Consider the following 18,330-nt stretch of genomic DNA (forward strand, 5'->3'; position numbering starts at 1 on the left):
AAAAAATGTTCGAAAATTTCAACTCCCATGTGTCTATTAGCATCATTTTGATAATATAGGAGTCCTGGCAAAATTTCAGGCAATTCGGTGGCCATTTAGGGGTGGCGCGAAGTCAATTTATGTTTATATGGAAGTTTGTATGGGAAAAACCTAAAATTTATTCAAATCCCCCTACAACTCTTAAATCGTGATGAATTCAATTAAACATCCCCAACCTCTACTGTTGGAATCTATTTGAGCTCAACCAGTGGGTAACTCATTAATTTTGATTTATATTTCCACTGCTACGTTGAGGCTAATTACACCATTTTATCCATTTAACACATATTCACACTGTCAATAGAACCGTTCAATCCACCCATAACTAATGTGTTATCCAGAGGTCTCATTTATATAGATTCCAAAAACGGTGATTGGGGATGTTTATTTAAATTCATCACGATTTGACAGTTGTAGGGAGACTTGAATAAATTTTAAGTTTTCCCATACAAATTTCCATATAAACATAAATTGACTTCGCGCCACCCCTAAATGGCCACCGAATTGCCTGAAATTTTGCCAGGACTCCTATATTATCAAAATGATGCTAATAGACATATGGGAGTTGGAATTTTCGAACATTTTTGAAATTTGAACTGCCCTAATGTACATCTTTGTTTGCGTGTTAACTAGCGTATACGTTGTATTGTTCGGATTGAATGAAGTTGCATCGCGTAGATTTTGTACTCACTACTTCTCTTATTGCGCTAGTGCAGAGCTTCCCAAACTTTTGGGTATGCGACCCACCTAGCAAAATTCTATATGTCTCGCGACCCACTTATGAAAAAATGCATTTTACCAAGTAGTATTATAAGCATTAATTGAATCAGAATGTCATCTGTTTCGGATTCTTCCTTCTGAAAAATATTCACATTAGTTTACATGTACAAATGCAAAAAATGACGAACATGATAATGTTTGTCAAAATGTTAGCGTATTTATTTTACTTCATAGAAGATGTCCCTTTAGGCATAAATGTTTTCTAAAATAGCGTGGTGACCACTATTTAAAATAAATCGCGGTTTGAACTTGAAATTATGTTCCTAAAAAAAAATGATAAAAAGGTTCGGTATCCGAGCTGCAATTAATATTTGTTCTACGCGACCCACCAACAATCCTATCGTGACCCCCCTGGGGGTCGGGACCCACAGTTTGGGAAACCATGCGCTAGTGAATTTGAGTCATCCGCATTTTATTGCATTCACAATACGGTCGTCAAATTTGTCTCTCACTTCGATTTTTGGAAAGCAGTTTTCGACAGTTCATGATCATGATCACGGTCATCATATCATTTCGTAGTTGCTACTCCGTGATCGACCAGAATAATCGCAATTGCACAGGGAACCAATGGATGGAAGCATGGGATTTGCACTCCAACCTCAATGTGCACAGTCCGAGAGCTCTAGTATTTTTGGAAGGTCGATAACGGCACTGGCCACGTCCTCATGGTCATCGGGGAAGGGAAGGGATTGATGATGCAGTCACTCGCCCACTGCAAGCCGATAACACCTCTGCACTCGCCACGAGTTCCTGTGGAATTTTATTGGAATCTGGGGGTTAGGGGTTTTATGGCAGAGGTTCGTCTTGGTTAACGGGTTGCCAATGTGATAGTAATGAAAGGGTGATGTAGTATTCTAATTCGATGCCGAAACGAACTTTTTCGCTCATTTCGAATTCTAACAGTTACCTGCTAGAACTAATCAAGTTGTAGTTATAGGGAGATAGAAGATAGAAATGGTATGAAAGCCCATTTCCAGATCTAGCGATTGCTAGAACATGAGAAATATATGAAAAGATACAAAGTAGGAGAATGGAACGGGCCTGGGATTGAACCCACGACCTCCTGCGTATGAAGCTGAAGCGGTAGCCATATGACCACCAAGCCCGTTAATGAATTAATTGGTAGTCAAGATTGAAGAGAAATGTGAAACTCGGTTAGTGAATATGTTTTAGGAATGATAAAATCAAGGAAACAATGGGAAAAGATCAAGTGAAAAATCAAGTGAGAGTGTATGTGTTTTAACCGAACGTTCGAACTTTAGTATGCGTTCGATAAAGATACGAATATCGACCTAGGAAAAACATGAAAACTGTAGGTAGCGTTTTTCCACAAATCCTTAGTAATTGCTAGTTTGGATAAGTGAAAAATTAATATGAAAATGCCATGAATATATTATGATGAAAGGTAAGTCCGTAAATAGCCCCAAAATATTGAATTTAGTTCAAAACTTTATTAGTATTAGTGCGGATTCGAATAAAATCATCGTCATTATCGGATTGATTACGGTTTATAGAGCCTTAACGTGCTGCCAATGTGACAGATAGGAGAAAGCAACTGATAGAAATTCTTATTGGGTGTAGAAAACAGGGACAGAAAAATTCATTTCAACTACACTCAAACAGCTGACATCCAACACACAATCAAGTTGCTAGTCCTTCCCGAATTAGAATGTGCGAATGAATAGGCATGTGCACGAACAGCAGCAAGCGTCGACTCTCGGTGTCAGTGTTGTTTTGTGCGGTGTCAAAATGAATCTTCAGCTTGGCACATAGATATTCAATTTGAAATCTCAAAATATGAATATCATTTCATACTGCGTTGCATGGATTCAACATTTTAAAGTCAGATTCCTAAAATATATGCATCTGTTTAGTACCTATATAAAGTAAAATCATCATTTATCGATGCAAATCAAGCACAATTTAAAATATTCATTTCAGCCCCGGTAGTTATTCATTTTTACGCTCGATTTTCAATCGGCTATTGACGATCGGACGGTAAATTTGGTATGGAAGTTTGACAGCATACTGCGAGATCTTCATGCCTGCATTGCCGAGCGTCTGATCAAAACAAACACAAATCAATGACGAAGCTGCCTTCTGTGCATCGATGCAACTGATAGTAAAACGAAGATTGTCGTCCTTGGTAGGAAACAAGCTTTTTGGTTCATTTCCGATTTTAGCAGTTACTACTAGAATAGTCAAGTTGGAGGTATAGCATTGAAATGGAAATGGTATGGAAGTCCATTTCCAGTTCTAGCGATTGCCAGAACCTGAGAAATATAAAGAAAGATACAATGTAGGAGAATGGAACGGACAGCCACAAGACTACCAAGCTCGTTCACGTTTGAATTTCCGTGTTAATTCCAGGTCTTCCAGAGATTTTTTTTCAGGTAGTGTTTATTATGGAATAGGAAGATTACCTTGTAAAATTAGTTGATGAACTTCTAATGATTTTTTTTTGGAAAATGTTGGAGGAATTCAGAGAAAAAACATCTGTGAGAAATCCTATTCGACTAAGATGCTGATGTCATATCAGAAATTTAGAGACAGCACTTCCGCACGCGATTGTATATGAGCAAATCAAACCACCTTTCTTTTGCCAGTCAGTGGAGAGATATCAGCTTCCACACTGATACTCTTCCCTCCCTCTCAAGGATGTTATCGATCATTTAGTAATCTGCCTTCGATCATTTAGTAGTTTATTAATAACTCATTCCAGAGGCTGAATTTCAAAATGTGTTGTATGGTGGACTTCTAGTGCAAAGGTTTATCCACAACTCTGCCTAACAAGTCGTTGTTTGAATTTCATTAATAAGGGAGCTATAGCGCTATTAGCAGTAACTTAGACTAAATGATTGCATATTTTGTTATCATTTAGTATAAGTATAGCAACTAGCACCGTAACTCCTTTAGCAGTGGAATTCGAACATCGACCTGTTCAGGAGAGTAATTGTAATTTATCAGCCTTCACCCTGGCAGACACTGTCCGCCCATCTACACTTAAGTTAGGTGAAGACCTACCAAGCCTTCACCGTTAGCATGCGCTAGACCGTATAGTACACCGGTTTCCAGCCACAAGCAGGCGCTGGGCTTAACCAGTCCCACAAGTGTCGGATACATTAAAGAAAAAAGAGTTGACAGGAAAGGGAAATATTAGTGGAGAAGAGTTGCGTTTGCTGAAACGAGACAAATGAATTATGATTGGTAATTGTGCACCACGAACGGATGCTAGTCCTTGGATCCCTAGCTGTTCGATTCCACGCCTTTCTTTCAACCGATATCTGTAGCTCCGTCTATGTTTGGTGGGAGTATAATCTTTTTGTTCATATGGATGTTCATTTTCTTCAAATGCCGGTCGTCTGTAACAAAAATAATAAAAGGGCCTCCGCCATTCGACCCTGGAATATTAGTAATTGTCCAAATAACGTTCTTGTTGATATTAAAGTCACTAAAGAAACATTCCAAACACTGGACCTCTGCTCCAAAGATACGTTACATTTAAAACAAAATAAAATCAAATCAGTTTTTCGAAAATTATCACCCAATATAATATTACTCGTCACATAATTGACCCCCTTAACAAGTATAAACTTTTGTCATTCCTATTATTAGTATTATTAGTTTTCACTCAGTCTTATTCTATAGGGTTAATGCAAGCATTTTCGTCTTTTCGTCATAGTCTTGAAAACCAATATAAGAGACACCTTTTCCCAAACTCATCCGTACCAAATCATAAGCTCAGGAGAAACGTTCTGCTACAGTGGAGTTCCAGCAAATGAACGTTGCTTTCATTGGTTTTAGCACCTACGACGATGGACGGAAATACTTGCCGTGTCGCTACCAGATTATTTGCCTAAACATCACCAAAAACTGTCTATATTAAACACTTATGTTATATCCAAAGGATTCGACGTAATTTTATCAATTTTGACGAGAATTGAAACATATTTGAAGCAGCACATTCGTTTCTAAAAGAATCAGCTGTCATGTGAATGGAACGTTTCGGTAGTTCGTAAGGTATTTTAAAAGTACACTAGAGCATTTACGTGCACATGCTTTAATAAATCATGTTTACTTTAGTTATCCAAACTCGATCCCAACTACCCCGAAACAGCTATTACTGTAGTAATAACGCATCGAATCGGGGAATTCATGCAATATAACGCAGAGTTTAAACCCTCTCTTGCGTTATGTAATATTCACTAAAACAAAGCTCCTAAGAAATTGATGCGTGAAAAATAAATAAAAGTTATCAGATTGCATAAGCAAAAGTTTATATTTTAAGTTGATCCGTTTAGTGTCAACCGGTGGATACCTGTTCTAAACACTCATTTGTTTCAAGTTCTATTTCACGCAAGCCCCCCACATTATAGTGCTGTCCAATGAGCAGCTCGAAGTAGCTCGAAGTTGTTCCCGTCCTGCTCATTCTTTTTTGTCAACAAACGGGCATGAGCGTGACAGGAACAACTTCGAGCTACTTCGAGCTGCTCATTGGACAGCACTTATATAATAATGAGTGCTGACAACTCATGATACTTAAGATCATGAGCAGAACGGAGGTAGGCATAACTTCTAGGGATCAACCACCACCAACATCGACCTGTTCAGGAGAGTTGTAGAAAAAACTTCCCACTAAAAGTCCACCATACAACACGTTTTGAAATTTAGCCTCTGGAATGAGTTATTGACAAACTACTAAATGATCGAACGCAGATTACTAAATGATCGATAACATCCTTGCTCCCTCTTCATACGAGAGCTTGGCAGAAGGAAGGTCGTGAGATTTATACCATCACAAGTATTGCCCTTCGCTCGTTTTCAAATCGACTTCTATAAAACATTATTTATGCCTGCCGTATCCTAACGGAACTATCCAATCTATTCTTTCGCCTCGAAATCTCAAGAGAAATTTCCTGAAGAAACCTGGAGACCTTTATCAAAAAACTTAGGAACGAAATTATAACAACATCTACTGTTACTTTCCAAAATTCTGAATAAATTACAAAAGGAATTTTCGTAAGAATTTCAAGAGAAGCCTCACGCAAACGTTTCTTGGAATATTTATGAGCTTTTAAAATGATTCAGTGAATATTTCGCGATAATTTGACATTAAATTTGTATTCGGAATCGCAGCAACATTGACTCTCTAAAAAAATTGGAAAAGAAACAATTAGGGGGAATGACGGCTTTGGCAGGTTTTGTTCTATTATTGTCAGGATTTTTTTTATGACTGATTATGCTCAAATTTGGCCTAAACATTCTTCGCATATCAAAGAATATTGTGGCCGAATTTCATCAAATTTGGTCAACAAAAACCCCCTGACAATAATAGAACAAAACCTGCCAAAGCCGTCTTTCCCCTTAGATGGCATCACTTTCTGAATACTTTATATTTAGTAACTGATCCCAATACAGTTACATAATCATCGTCTTCTACCACAGATTGAACGGACTTAACTGATATTAATAATATAACTTACAGATATTATTACAGACTTTTTAAAATTGTATTATTGTCATTGTTATCTAAGGTTTTACGAGGCCATAAATTTCCCAATCAAACAAACGATTTTGCTCAAACATTTTCAACGATATCATCTAAGGAGTTTCATATAATTTTTTGAGTATATTTTTTTTAAGAACACTTGCAAACTTACCATAAATTGAAAGTTGAATAACATATAGATAATTCGGTCCATTACCTGTGAACAAATAAAAAATAGCATTATAATTTCGTTTGAAACTACTCAATACATGCATCTTGTTTCTGATTGCAAATAGATAAAAGGTAACAGTAGATAAGCAATGATATCATCTATCCGTGTACGGTGTTATGAATTTAATCGCAAAGCTATAAACCTGGAAATTCTTCAATCGATTTCATGTCATTAGAAATGAATCAACGGCGCAATAAACGGACTGCAGCTGCCGCGACATCATGATTCAGACTCCAAGCTGCATTATGGAAAAGACGATCGCCTATTATCGAGCGGCGTTCATGCCCAGATAACAGTATCAGAAGTTTCATTGGATCACATAAATGGCACGATGATTTCCTTAGAAGAACCGAATTATAAAGATCGTAAAAACATTTTATATGTTTCTTTTCTGTTTTTATGTCAAGGGGTCATTGATGAATCAAGTTTACTATTCTTATGGTTTGCTTTTTTTAATTTTTTACTGACATCTCATCCTTTAATCGCCAGATCAAGCACCATCCGTGTTTAAGCTAGTTCAACTACCCTTGCCCGGAAAAGCCATGAGATACTAACTTAGACTCCTACAGCAGGGTAAGCATATTTTGTTCCCAAGAACCTTTCATCGCTGATTAATTTGAGAGACCAATAATGAAGTTGTATTACATTTAGTTCAAGCTATTCGACGAATTCGATTAATCGACTCGAGTCAAGTAGATACAAGACACTAAAGACGAGCTTATTGTTGAAATTGAAATGAATGTGTATCTTTGAAGTAACAAAGTTACTTAAATTGTAATTGAAGACATTTGACTATAGAAAGTAAATACTATTGAAATCCTATTATTTGTTCCTATGTTTCATTGATTTTTATTATTATTTTACTACTTTATATTTTATTTTACTTACTCACTAATAGTAAAATGAGAGGTAAAAATATATATTTGGATAAAACTTCGTAACAATACTTCAAGCTCAATTTATTTGGCAAGTAGATTACGTTCATCCAACAATAAAGACACTCCCCTTGCAGTTCTGCAGGCCATTACTGCATACTGAATCATTTAACGCTGCCGCCGCCGCCTTGCTTGTTAGTGTTCAATTTTCGTTTATTGTCATCGGTCGCTCGTCCAGCTTGTGTGTCCGCGAGTGCGATCAAAATCCATTAGCAACGGAGTCACCGCCATAGCACCCTGGGGTAACAATGAAAACTATGCGACCAAAATCCAATGAACATACGCAATCTTTTGTTTTGCAGTCTTCCACGAAGTGCAAAAATTGTGGAACATTAGATTTCTGTTATGTCGTCAAGAAAATCATCTGAGGATGTGTGAGACAACATGTTAACAAATTAGAGACTGAATTAATAACACCAAATAAATTTTGAATATCACTCCAACAACTGATTCACTCATGTGACTTATTTTGCTGTGATTTACGTAAAAACAAACGAAGCTTATAATATATTATAGTATAATGTCGTACTTTGAGAGCGATGCATCTTTTGACCGTTTGACCTCGTTGCCTTCGCCAGTGCACGTCTCCCATTTTATCGCAAAGTGATGTGTAATCCAAAAGCACACAACGGCAATATCGTAAACATCAGCAACAACGATAACAAGGAGTGACACAACACGCTGCTGCAAGAATAAGGCTTCACTATATCACACTGATCAACTGATAAAACATGCAAGACACGGATTTTGAAACGAGTACAGTGCCATGGAACGGTTGTACACCTTTCAAATTAAGCTCACTTGGACAATCAACCTCAGTGTGAAATGCAATGAATCGTAAAAGTAAGGCAAAAGTTTGAGCGAAGCAACAGTTTCTTTTGAAGTTTATTGGTTAATAGACATCAAATTGTCTGTACATCGAATAGATTGGCTTTTTCCATCAAAAGTCTTCATTACAAAAGCTGATCATTACAAAACATATGATTTTAGTTAATTTGTTTAAAATCAAAACGCAATATCGTAAGTATTTTCGAATCATGATTTTATATAAGCATTTAATGTTTGGATTATGCTCATTTACAGCTCTTTTATAGAGTACAGCATCACGGCAGGGGCAAAACAACTCGTCAGGTAGTGTTCCTTCAAATAAGTGAATTGACTCCTTAAAGCAATGAAAAAATGTTTTATTAAATAGATTATTGAATTTAAATGTTAAATAATCGATTAATTATCAAAACGCGGTCTGGATATACGATTTTTTTTATTAAGTAGATAAAAAAGAGCAATGATGATAACCAGCTGAAACTGATAGATATTTTGTTTTTGCATGAGGGCTTTGTATTGCGAACGAATTTTGTAAAAGCCTACGCAAAAAAAAGTTCAAATGATCTGGAACCGATTTGTTGTGGTTGCTTTGTGAAACACTAGAAGAAGTCGTTTTTCGCTCCCCGCGGGCACTCAATTTGACCCAGATCGGATTGCACGTTCGCACAAAGCTTTTGATCGAATTCGCAATCTGCGTTTGATCCATTTTCGACATATCATGTTTCCAGTTTGCGTGAAGAAAACGAGAGCTACCGCACCAAGTGGGTACCGCGAGCACAAAGTTACTTTTGCCTAAAACAAGTTCCAAGGAAGGTATAGACAAGTTTTTGCACCTACTTGAACACACCATTTCTATGGGCACTGAACCGACGACGGTGGCTCGGATAGCTTTTAAAGTTCGATAGCCGCGCGCTGCTTTTGCAGACAACCTATGGTGTCGGACAACCTGTACCTATGCTAGCGAGGCAGCAGCACACTCCTTCCATTCATATAAACGCCGTCAAACCCAGTCGCGTTCTCTACCCGGTTACGCATTATTGGCACATTGGAATTTAATTTCACAGAAATTAATTTCACTCCGTTCGACTGGCTATGGGGTTAGGTTAGGAACGGCGCGATTGGCGTGCGCCATCCGGCTGGACAATTATTATTGTAGGAAAAGATATTGTGTGGATCGAGAGAAATAGAAACGCCATTCTATTCCGCTAGAACAGAACTTACGTAATTTGCGAAGAATGTAACAACTAGGCGTGGTATTTTCATTTTTAAGCTAGGTTCCATTGATATATAATCATGTTGAGTTCGACACACATAAAATACAATAATTGACCTAATCAATGTGAAACAATTAAGTCGCAGAAGGATTATTTCCAAGAAACATTATTCAATTGGTATTCCTCATAGGAAACCAATTATAGCAATAATATTTTGTCGAAACCCTATCGTAATACTTTTAGTTTACTCGACAATTTCTGATACACGGAGACGAGCCAGCCTCGGGCTGAAAGTCTCTTTAATAAAGACACAAAAAAAAAAAAAATTCTGATACAATTAGTTAAAATAGAATTAATGATAATGATAATACTCAAGTTCGAGGTGAATGCCGAAGCGTAGGATATCCAGTCTTGAATACCTGTCATTTTTCTATACGATAATTCCATAATGCAACCTTCCACGATATCAATAGGCATTACTATTTAGTTTAGCCGCGAGCATGGAATTAGCGCACCGTTCCATTTGCGTATCGCTGTCATGCGTCCTATTCAAATTTGCTTCAATTAAAGTTTTTATGCTGTGAACTACGGCGTCGCATCGTCCGCGGTATTGCTGTGACTGCAGGGCAAACAGAGACGTCACATCTGTTTCTTCAGCTGCAATATGGTTGGACAATATTCTCATGGATGGAGTCATACAATTTATAGATATGGCAATGGGGCAACTACTTAAAATGAAACATCACTAGAACACATGTTCCCGCTAATATGAATTTGTAATTATTTTTATGGCTGTAGAGTTCTCTCACACAAGCTCACACCAGTCTCCTGGCAGCCGTGACCGTTTCTCGGTCGTGTTGTTTGCTATGAACTATTTGTTTCGGGCTCGGTACAGCCCCAAGCTTCTCGTCTTATTTCACATTCCGGTCTGGTACAGCGCAAACTGGAATTATTACAGCGAAAGCATACTCTGGTTGGGAACCGACTGGCTTTTGGTTCCCGAGCGTTACGGTACCTACCCCCATGATGCCAGGAGGTACATATTACTTTACTATGTCGATGGCACACAGTAAGCTCCAGTAAATAAACTCGTTACCGGCGGATATTTGCACAGAACCTAGCACGACCCCGGCGAGACTTATGTTGCTGCAACAACACGAGTCAGGTCTCCGTCGTCGCGATGAGAAAAAAACATCGTTGTTGGTGAGTCAAGAGAAATGCAAAAAATAATAATTAAACGGAGGGCTCACATCTAGGAATAATCAAAAAGACGGGGATTGAACATCGGAAGTTTAGTTGCGAGTCATGGTTTGTGAAAAATCTTTTTACAAAACTAAACCGTAACGACTTGTAAGATTTATGTGGCAACGATTACTCGTTTCACCATGGATAAGCCCAAAAATCGGGATTGCAAAAGTAGACAAAATCAAGAATAAATTGCCAAAGCTTCGCTATTTGATGATGCTTCATCATAATCAATTAAACCTTCATTGTGGCAATAGTTCGAGTTAATATCCATATTTCAATTAATGTTGACCATTCTCCATTCACACCAGACGTTTCACCGGGTGTCACAATACAACTGAAAGTTTCTCGAAACAAGCCGCAGATTGAGTGACTCACGCTAATGACTTCCGAACGACGAACGCCACAGGGCACAAATTCCTCCGAGCAATCGGTTGTACGCACCCCTCGCAGACAGCCGAGGACGACAAATGGGCTACAGGTGTAGGTAATATCTAGCGCGCACAGGTGTGCCTCGCTGGCAAAAGCTGGCACTTTCTGCACAAAAGCTACTTGCTCAATGAATCGCGTGCTGCAGGCAGCTCATCGCTTCTTCCCATTGGGTGGTAAACACAGCCAACAACCGACGGAAGACGATTAACGAAACTTATTGCAGCAACAAGCGCACCTTCGAATAGGTATCGGAGCTCCATCAATTAAGAAATGGAAAAAGCCGATACAATCGCCGCACACATGCCGACAAATGAATACAATGCTGGAATACACTGCAATAAAGGCGAATATTGACAGTATAACGAGTTCTGCTTTATCAATTTTATTTTTCGTGAGCATTGTTGTAAGATGCAAATTTAAAATCCCTGTGTTTAGATACAAAATCACGTATGTCAATATCTTTTCGTTACTCTCCCTTCATATAGCATCATCTCTTTTCTGATGATTATTCATATCGATTCAGTCAGTTTTTACTTTTAATTTGCTCCGTGCCAAAACATACAGTTAAGGAAGCCAAACGGTGGCCATTTCATTCACTTGCAAACGGATCTAAAACAAAGCTAGCAACATAGTTGGTGTGATAAAATGCCACGGATAATAGTACTGAACACAATCAAACAGTGCGAAATGATGTTAGTCTAATGCCTTCATCGCTATAATCATCATCACCCTAGCCGGTTCGGAAACAATCGTCATGATCAGTGGCCATTATCATTAGCGCACCCATTTCACGCTGAACGACTTCGCGAAAACTCTGATGCGTGCACCTTTGGTGTTAGGTGTAGGTACCAGGCGACGAACCGATGCACGAATAATTGTAAAATAGGAACAAAACAAGCGCAAAAAAAAAGTTTTGCCTTATGATTGGTGCTGATTGCTTCTCATTTTTATTGTTAGTTGAAAACAGACATATTGGTGTACAATACATGCAATAAGACGAGGTAAACACCCAACAGTTAAAACCTTGGTGGGTAGAAACACGGGTGGTCACGCTGCAGCAAGGGACCCGGCTAGTGTTTCCAGCCTGGGACATACCGGGACAAAAAATGCCGGGAGTTGAGAATATTCGGGACAGGTTTTGGTAGGTTCTTATATAGAAGTGTTAGAGAAAATAACAAACACCGATCTCCATATCTATAATTGGCGCTTGCTTCCTAAGCATCTTCCGTTTACAGCGAGATTTCGCGCACTACCTGATATTCCAACACTCCTTCTTAGTGTGCCTCGCTAAATTCCTCGAGCCATTGATCCCGGACTGCAATTACGTCTTTGTGACCAATTCATCGACACAATGTTGTAGATCCGAAACCACCCTGGGCCGATAATCTGTTGAAGGGAGAAGCAGCTCCCGGCAGAAGTATCAGTCAATAGCCTGCCGTGGAGTAACGGAAACTCTAATAGTTTTTTCTCTGAGATGGAGTTTCTCGATCCCTCAGGTTATGGGCCCAGTACAATTCCGCTGAGCATCTTCCGTCTACAACAGGAGTAACGGGTGACCACTAAATAGCGGGAATAGAAAGAATGGCTCAGGAAGAAAACGAAAAACAAGTACAGCTCAATCTGATTTACGTTATATAAAAAGTAGTCCTTAGTGTTCTCATAGAAAATAATTGAAGTATTAAATTTCCCGTTTTTTAGTGCCCACCCGTTATTCAAAGTACGTACGTGGCTCGAGAAGCTGCTTTTATTATCTATACTTATAGATTAGAATACTACTAAACCGATCGGCGTTAAAATTTGTATGCAGAGGTTTTTGAGCCGGGGAAGGTTCCTAAGATGGTTCGATGGATGAACGGACCCCTCCCCGTTCAAGAAGGGGGGAGAGGGGTCCCACACAAATGACACAGATTTCTGCATAACTCGAGATCAAGCATGTGGGAAAAAAAAGTTTTGACGTTTGTTTGCTTAATCTATGAATAGGGTATGTGGCTCAAACCTTAGCCTATTATGCTGCGGTTTTACTTACTTTACTTATGGATCCTGTACACCTCCGGTGGTGCAAAGGGCCAACTTGAAAGATCTCCATCCTGAGCGTTGCCCGGCTATCGCTTTAACCTGTTGCCAGGTTAGATTTTGGTCGACTTCTTTTATTTCTTTATTGAGGCTTCGCCGCCATGAGCGATTGAGCATATTTATTGTTGTACATCAGCCTGTATTGGAGCTCTAACCAATATTATGTCATCAGGCGACTTGCCTTCTTTAAGTTATTGCGACAAGTAGGTAAAAACAACGAGCTATCAAAAGTGTCGAGCAAAATTTATAAAATTTTGGATGCAAGAGGCCCGGAAGCCTCATTTCAAGAGGCCCGGAAGCCTCATTTCAAGAGGCTCGGAAGTCTCCTTTCAAGAGGCCCGTAAGCTTCCTTTCTAGACACCCGGAAGTCGCCTTTCAAGAGGCCTGGAAGCCTCCTTTCAAGAGACCCGGAAGCCTTCTTTCAAGAGGCCCGGAAGCCTACTTTCAAGGGGCTTGGAAGTCTCCTTTCAAGATGCCTGTAAACCTCCTTTCAAGAGGCCCGGAAGCCTCCTTTCAAGAGACCCGAAAGCCTTCTTTCAAGAGGCCCGGAAGCCTCCTTTCAAGAGAAGCCACGCTCCAAAAGGCCCGAAAGTCTCCTTTCAAATGGCCCGAAAACCTCCTCCCAAGTGGTCCGAAAGGATCCTTTCAAGAGGCGTGAGGGCCTCCTTACAAAACGCATGTAAGCCTACTTTCAAAAGGCTCCAAGGCCTTTTTTTAAGAGGCTCGGAAACATTCGAAGAAATTCGTGTGCTTTTTTTTAAAAAAAAAAAACTTGGATGGATCCTTTCAAGATGCTCGAAAAGCTCCTTTTAAGAGGCCCGAAGCATCATTTCAAGCGGTTCAAGTGATTCGAAAGCCCCCTTTCAAGAGGCTCGAAAGACTTGTTTCAAGATGCTCGAAAGCCTTCTTTTAAATGGCTCGGAATTCTTTTCATAAGAGGCTTTGACGCAATCTATCAAGATGCTCAGATGATCCTTTTAAGTGGCTCGAAAGCCGCAATTTAAGATTCATTCATTCATTCAAGACACTCGGAAGGCTTTAATAGTCATGAAAGTCCTTTAGGAAGCTTGATCTATAAACTTACGGAGAACCATAAATCCCGTTAGGTTTCAGGTCAATTTTTCATATATGTTATGAGTTACGCTTTTTTTTTCATTCACACAAAAAAAATGGGGTACTTCACTTCAATAAATGAAAAAGTTCGAAGGGGTTCCTCTCAAGAAAAAGGTTGAGAACCGCTGTTCTAGGCAATTACTTCTCGCTTAACTTTTCAAAAGGACCTAAGTAACATTTTTTTTCATGAATTAATTTGAATACAGCAATCAATAGCTTTCATGTTGTTCTGTTGATTGCGCTATTCAAATTAATTCATGAAAAAAATGTTACTTAGGTCCTTTTGAAAAGTTAAGCGAGACTTGCTTATTATTTTGCATAAACAGCTAGAAATCTGTCCCCTATCTGATATTATTACATCAAGATACATAATAACAATAATCGGATGATTATTTTCGACTCAGCGCTCATTGATGTTTTTAGTTTGGTAAGTGCGTCTGATACTACTCCTCTCTATATCGATCAGCTGTTGTGAACTCTCACGTGTTGCAACTTCCCGAGTAACACAACAACACTTTTCCCATACCATATTTCAAATGAATTTTTCAATTTTGCAATTATATTTTGCAAGCTGAATTATGATGAAAGAATTAGACTAAAAACTATCCACATGAAATGATCTTTAGAATTCTTTGAATAGAATACGCGATCCTGATCCATTATACTGTCGGATTATTATATGAGCAAATGTCAAATGTTCCATTCACCAGAATTATTTTTTTGAAATCCGTGACATCGAAACGCCGTCGCCGCCGATCGCTGTTATGATGACGTCCAGGTTACTGGTTGTCTCAGAGTAAGATAACGAGGAGCGTAAGGCGGTGTTTCGAGATAGGGGCCAGGCTGAATGCAATCGTGAGGGTATTTCCCCGAACACGATCCAATCAGGTAGCTAGGGTGGTCGGGTGGTCCAACCGGTAGTACCGAAACCGGTAATATCGGTAATACTTTTTTTACCGACCCGATGTCGGTAAATGACCCGTAGACGAGTGTTGGTGGAAAGCAAGCGTGGTTTGCGGACAGGCAGTGAGCCACAAGCGAGTACAGAGGGGATGCCAGCGATGGCGGCAGGCTTGCGAGTTCGTCGGATTGAACTGTAAAAGTCAGTAAAAAAGGCCATTACAAAGTGGACGCCAGCGATGTCAGAATCTAACGAGGTCCTTGAAAAGGTCGTCCAACGAGTAGCGGCCCCCTACCGAGCGTTTGATTTGAAAACCTGTTCTTCCCAGTTCGACGGAAAGCGGGAGAAGTCCCATAAAGACAACCTCGGCCAAACCCGACTGGCTTTTCTACCACCTCATTCTTCTTTATTCCCTTGTTTATTTTTTTTACCCTCGGAGCTGGTGTTACGCTGCGTTCTATGCGCAGGTGGAGCAGACATACGATGGATGCCCACTGCAGGACGTCAAAATCGTCATCGGTGACATGAACGATCAGGTAGGAAGGGAGGAAATGTATAGACCGGTCATCGGACCGGATAGTCTGCATACCGTATCGAACGACAACAACCAATGATGCATAAACTTTGCAGCCTCCCGCGGAATGGTAGTCCGAAGCACTTTCTTCTCCCGCAAGAATATCCACAAGGCCACATGGAAATCACCTAATCAAGTAACGGAAAACCAAATCGACCACGTTCTAATCGACGGTAAATTCTTCTCCGACATCACGAACGTACGCACTTACCGCAGTGCGAATATTGAATCCGACCACTACCTCGTTGCAGTATGTCTGCGCTCAAAACTCTCGACGGTGATCAACACGCGTCGTAATCGTCCGCCGCGGCTAAACATTGGGCGGCTACAAGACGGTAGACTAGCCCAAGACTACGCGTAGCAGCTGGAAGTGGCACTCCCAACGGAAGAGTAGCTATGCGCAGCATCTCTTGAAGATGGCTGGAGAGATATTCGATCCGCCATTGGAAACACCGCAAATGCTGCACTAGGCACGGTGGCTCCGGATCAGAGGAACGACTGGTATGACGGCGAATGTGAGTAGTTAGTTGAGGAGAAGAATGCAGCATGGGCGAGATTGCTGCAACACCGCACGAGGGCGAACGAGGCACGATACAAACGGGCGCGGAACAGACAAAACTCGATTTTCCGGAGGAAAAAGCGCCAGCAGGAAGATCGAGACCGTGAAGAGACGGAGAAACTGTACCGCGCTAATAACGGACGAAAGTTCTATGAGAAGTTGAACCGTTCACGTAAGGGCCACGTGCCACAGCCCGATATGTGTAAGGACATAAACGAGAACCTTCTTACAAAAGAGCGTGAGGTGATCCAAAGGTGGCGGCAGCACTAAGAAGAGCACCTGAATGGCGATATGGCAGACAACGGTGGCGGTATGGTAATGAACCTAGGAGCACGCGCGCAGGACATACGACTTCCGGCTCCGAATCTCCAGGAAATCCAGGAGGAGATCGGCAGGCTGAACACAACAAAGCCCCTGGAGTTGACCAACTACCAGGAGAGATGTTTAAACACGGTGGTGAGGCACTGGCTAGAGCGCTGCACTGGGTGATTACCAAGGTTTGGGAGGATGAGGTTCTGCCGCAGGAGTGGATGGAAGGTGTCGTGTGTCCCATCTACAAAAGGGCGATAAGCTGGATTGTAGCAACTACCGCGCAATCACATTGCTGAACGCCGCCTACAAGGTTCTCTCCCAAATTTTATGCCGCCGACTAACAACAATTGCAAGAGAGTTCGTGGGGCAGTACCAGGCGGGATTTATGGGAGAACGCTCTACCATAGACCAGGTGTTCGTCATACGTCAGGTATTGCAGAAATGCCGCGAATGCAACGTGCCCACACATCATCTATATATCGACTTCAAAGCCGCATATGATACAATCGATCGGGACCAGCTATGGCAGCTAATGCACGAAAACGGATTTCCGGATAAACTGATACGGTTGATCAAGGCGACGATGGATCGGGTGATGTGCGTAGTTCGAGTTTCAGGGGCATTCTCGAGTCCCTTCGAAACGCTCAGAGGGTTACGGCAAGGTGATGGTCTTTCGTGTCTGCTATTCAACATCGCTTTTGGAGGGAGTAATACGAAGGGCAGGCATTGACACGAGTGGTACGATTTTCACGAAGTCCGTCCAATTATTTGGTTTCACCGACGACATTGATATCATGGCACGTAACTTTGAGAGGATGGAGGAAGCCTACATCAGACTGAAAAGCGAAGCTAAACGGATTGGACTAGTCATCAACACGTCGAAGACGAAGTACATGATAGGAAGAGGCTCAAGAGAGGTTAATGTAAGCCACCCACCACGAGTTTCTATCGGTGGTGACAAAATCGAGGTGGTTGAAGAAATCGTGTACTTGGGCTCACTGGTGACCGCCGATAACGATACCAGCAGAGAAATTCGGAGGCGCATAGTGGCTGGAAATCGTACGTACTTTGGACTCCGTAAGACGCTCCGATCGAATAGAGTTCGCCGCCGTACCAAACTGACTATCTACAAAACGCTTATAAGACCGGTAGTTCTCTACGGACACGAGACCTGGACGATGCTCGTGGAGGACCAACGCGCACTGGGAGTTTTTGAAAGGAAAGTGTTGCGTACCATCTATGGTGGGGTGCAGATGGTGGACGGAAAGTGGAGGAGGCGAATGAATTACGAGTTGCATCAGCTGTTGGGAGAACCATCTATCGTTCACACCGCGAAAATCGGAAGACTGCGGTGGGCCGGGCACGTAGCCAGAATGTCGGACAGTAATCCGGTGAAAATGGTTCTCGACATCGATCCGTCGAGAACAAGAAGGCGAGGTGCACAGCGGGCAAGGTGGATCGATCAGGTGAAGGACGATTTGCGGACCCTCCGCAGACTGCGTGGTTGGCGAAGTGCAGCCATGGACCGAGCTGAATGGAGAAGACTTTTATGTGCAGCACAGGCCACTCCGACCTTAGTCTGGTAATAAATAGCTGGTGTTACCTGAG

At 41.0% G+C, this 18,330-nt stretch overlaps 1 protein-coding gene across 9 annotated transcripts in view; it reads right to left on the bottom strand.

Annotated features, from left to right (window-relative positions):
- The window catches only part of LOC134224596 (serine/threonine-protein kinase 10), a 155,787-nt gene that overhangs the window by 107,374 nt on the left and 30,083 nt on the right, over positions 1 to 18,330 (bottom strand). Inside the window, exon 2 of one of the 9 annotated variants that reach the window (XM_062704005.1) lies at positions 6,480 to 6,524. The exons of the other annotated variants lie outside the window; for them this stretch is intronic. The gene's annotated coding sequence lies outside the window, so the exon portion shown is untranslated. The remainder of the gene's footprint in view (positions 1 to 6,479; positions 6,525 to 18,330) is intronic. 9 annotated transcript variants of the gene reach the window in all.

Source organism: Armigeres subalbatus, chromosome 3, assembly GCF_024139115.2.
Source record: "Armigeres subalbatus isolate Guangzhou_Male chromosome 3, GZ_Asu_2, whole genome shotgun sequence".
Taxonomy (NCBI): Eukaryota; Metazoa; Arthropoda; class Insecta; order Diptera; family Culicidae; genus Armigeres; species Armigeres subalbatus.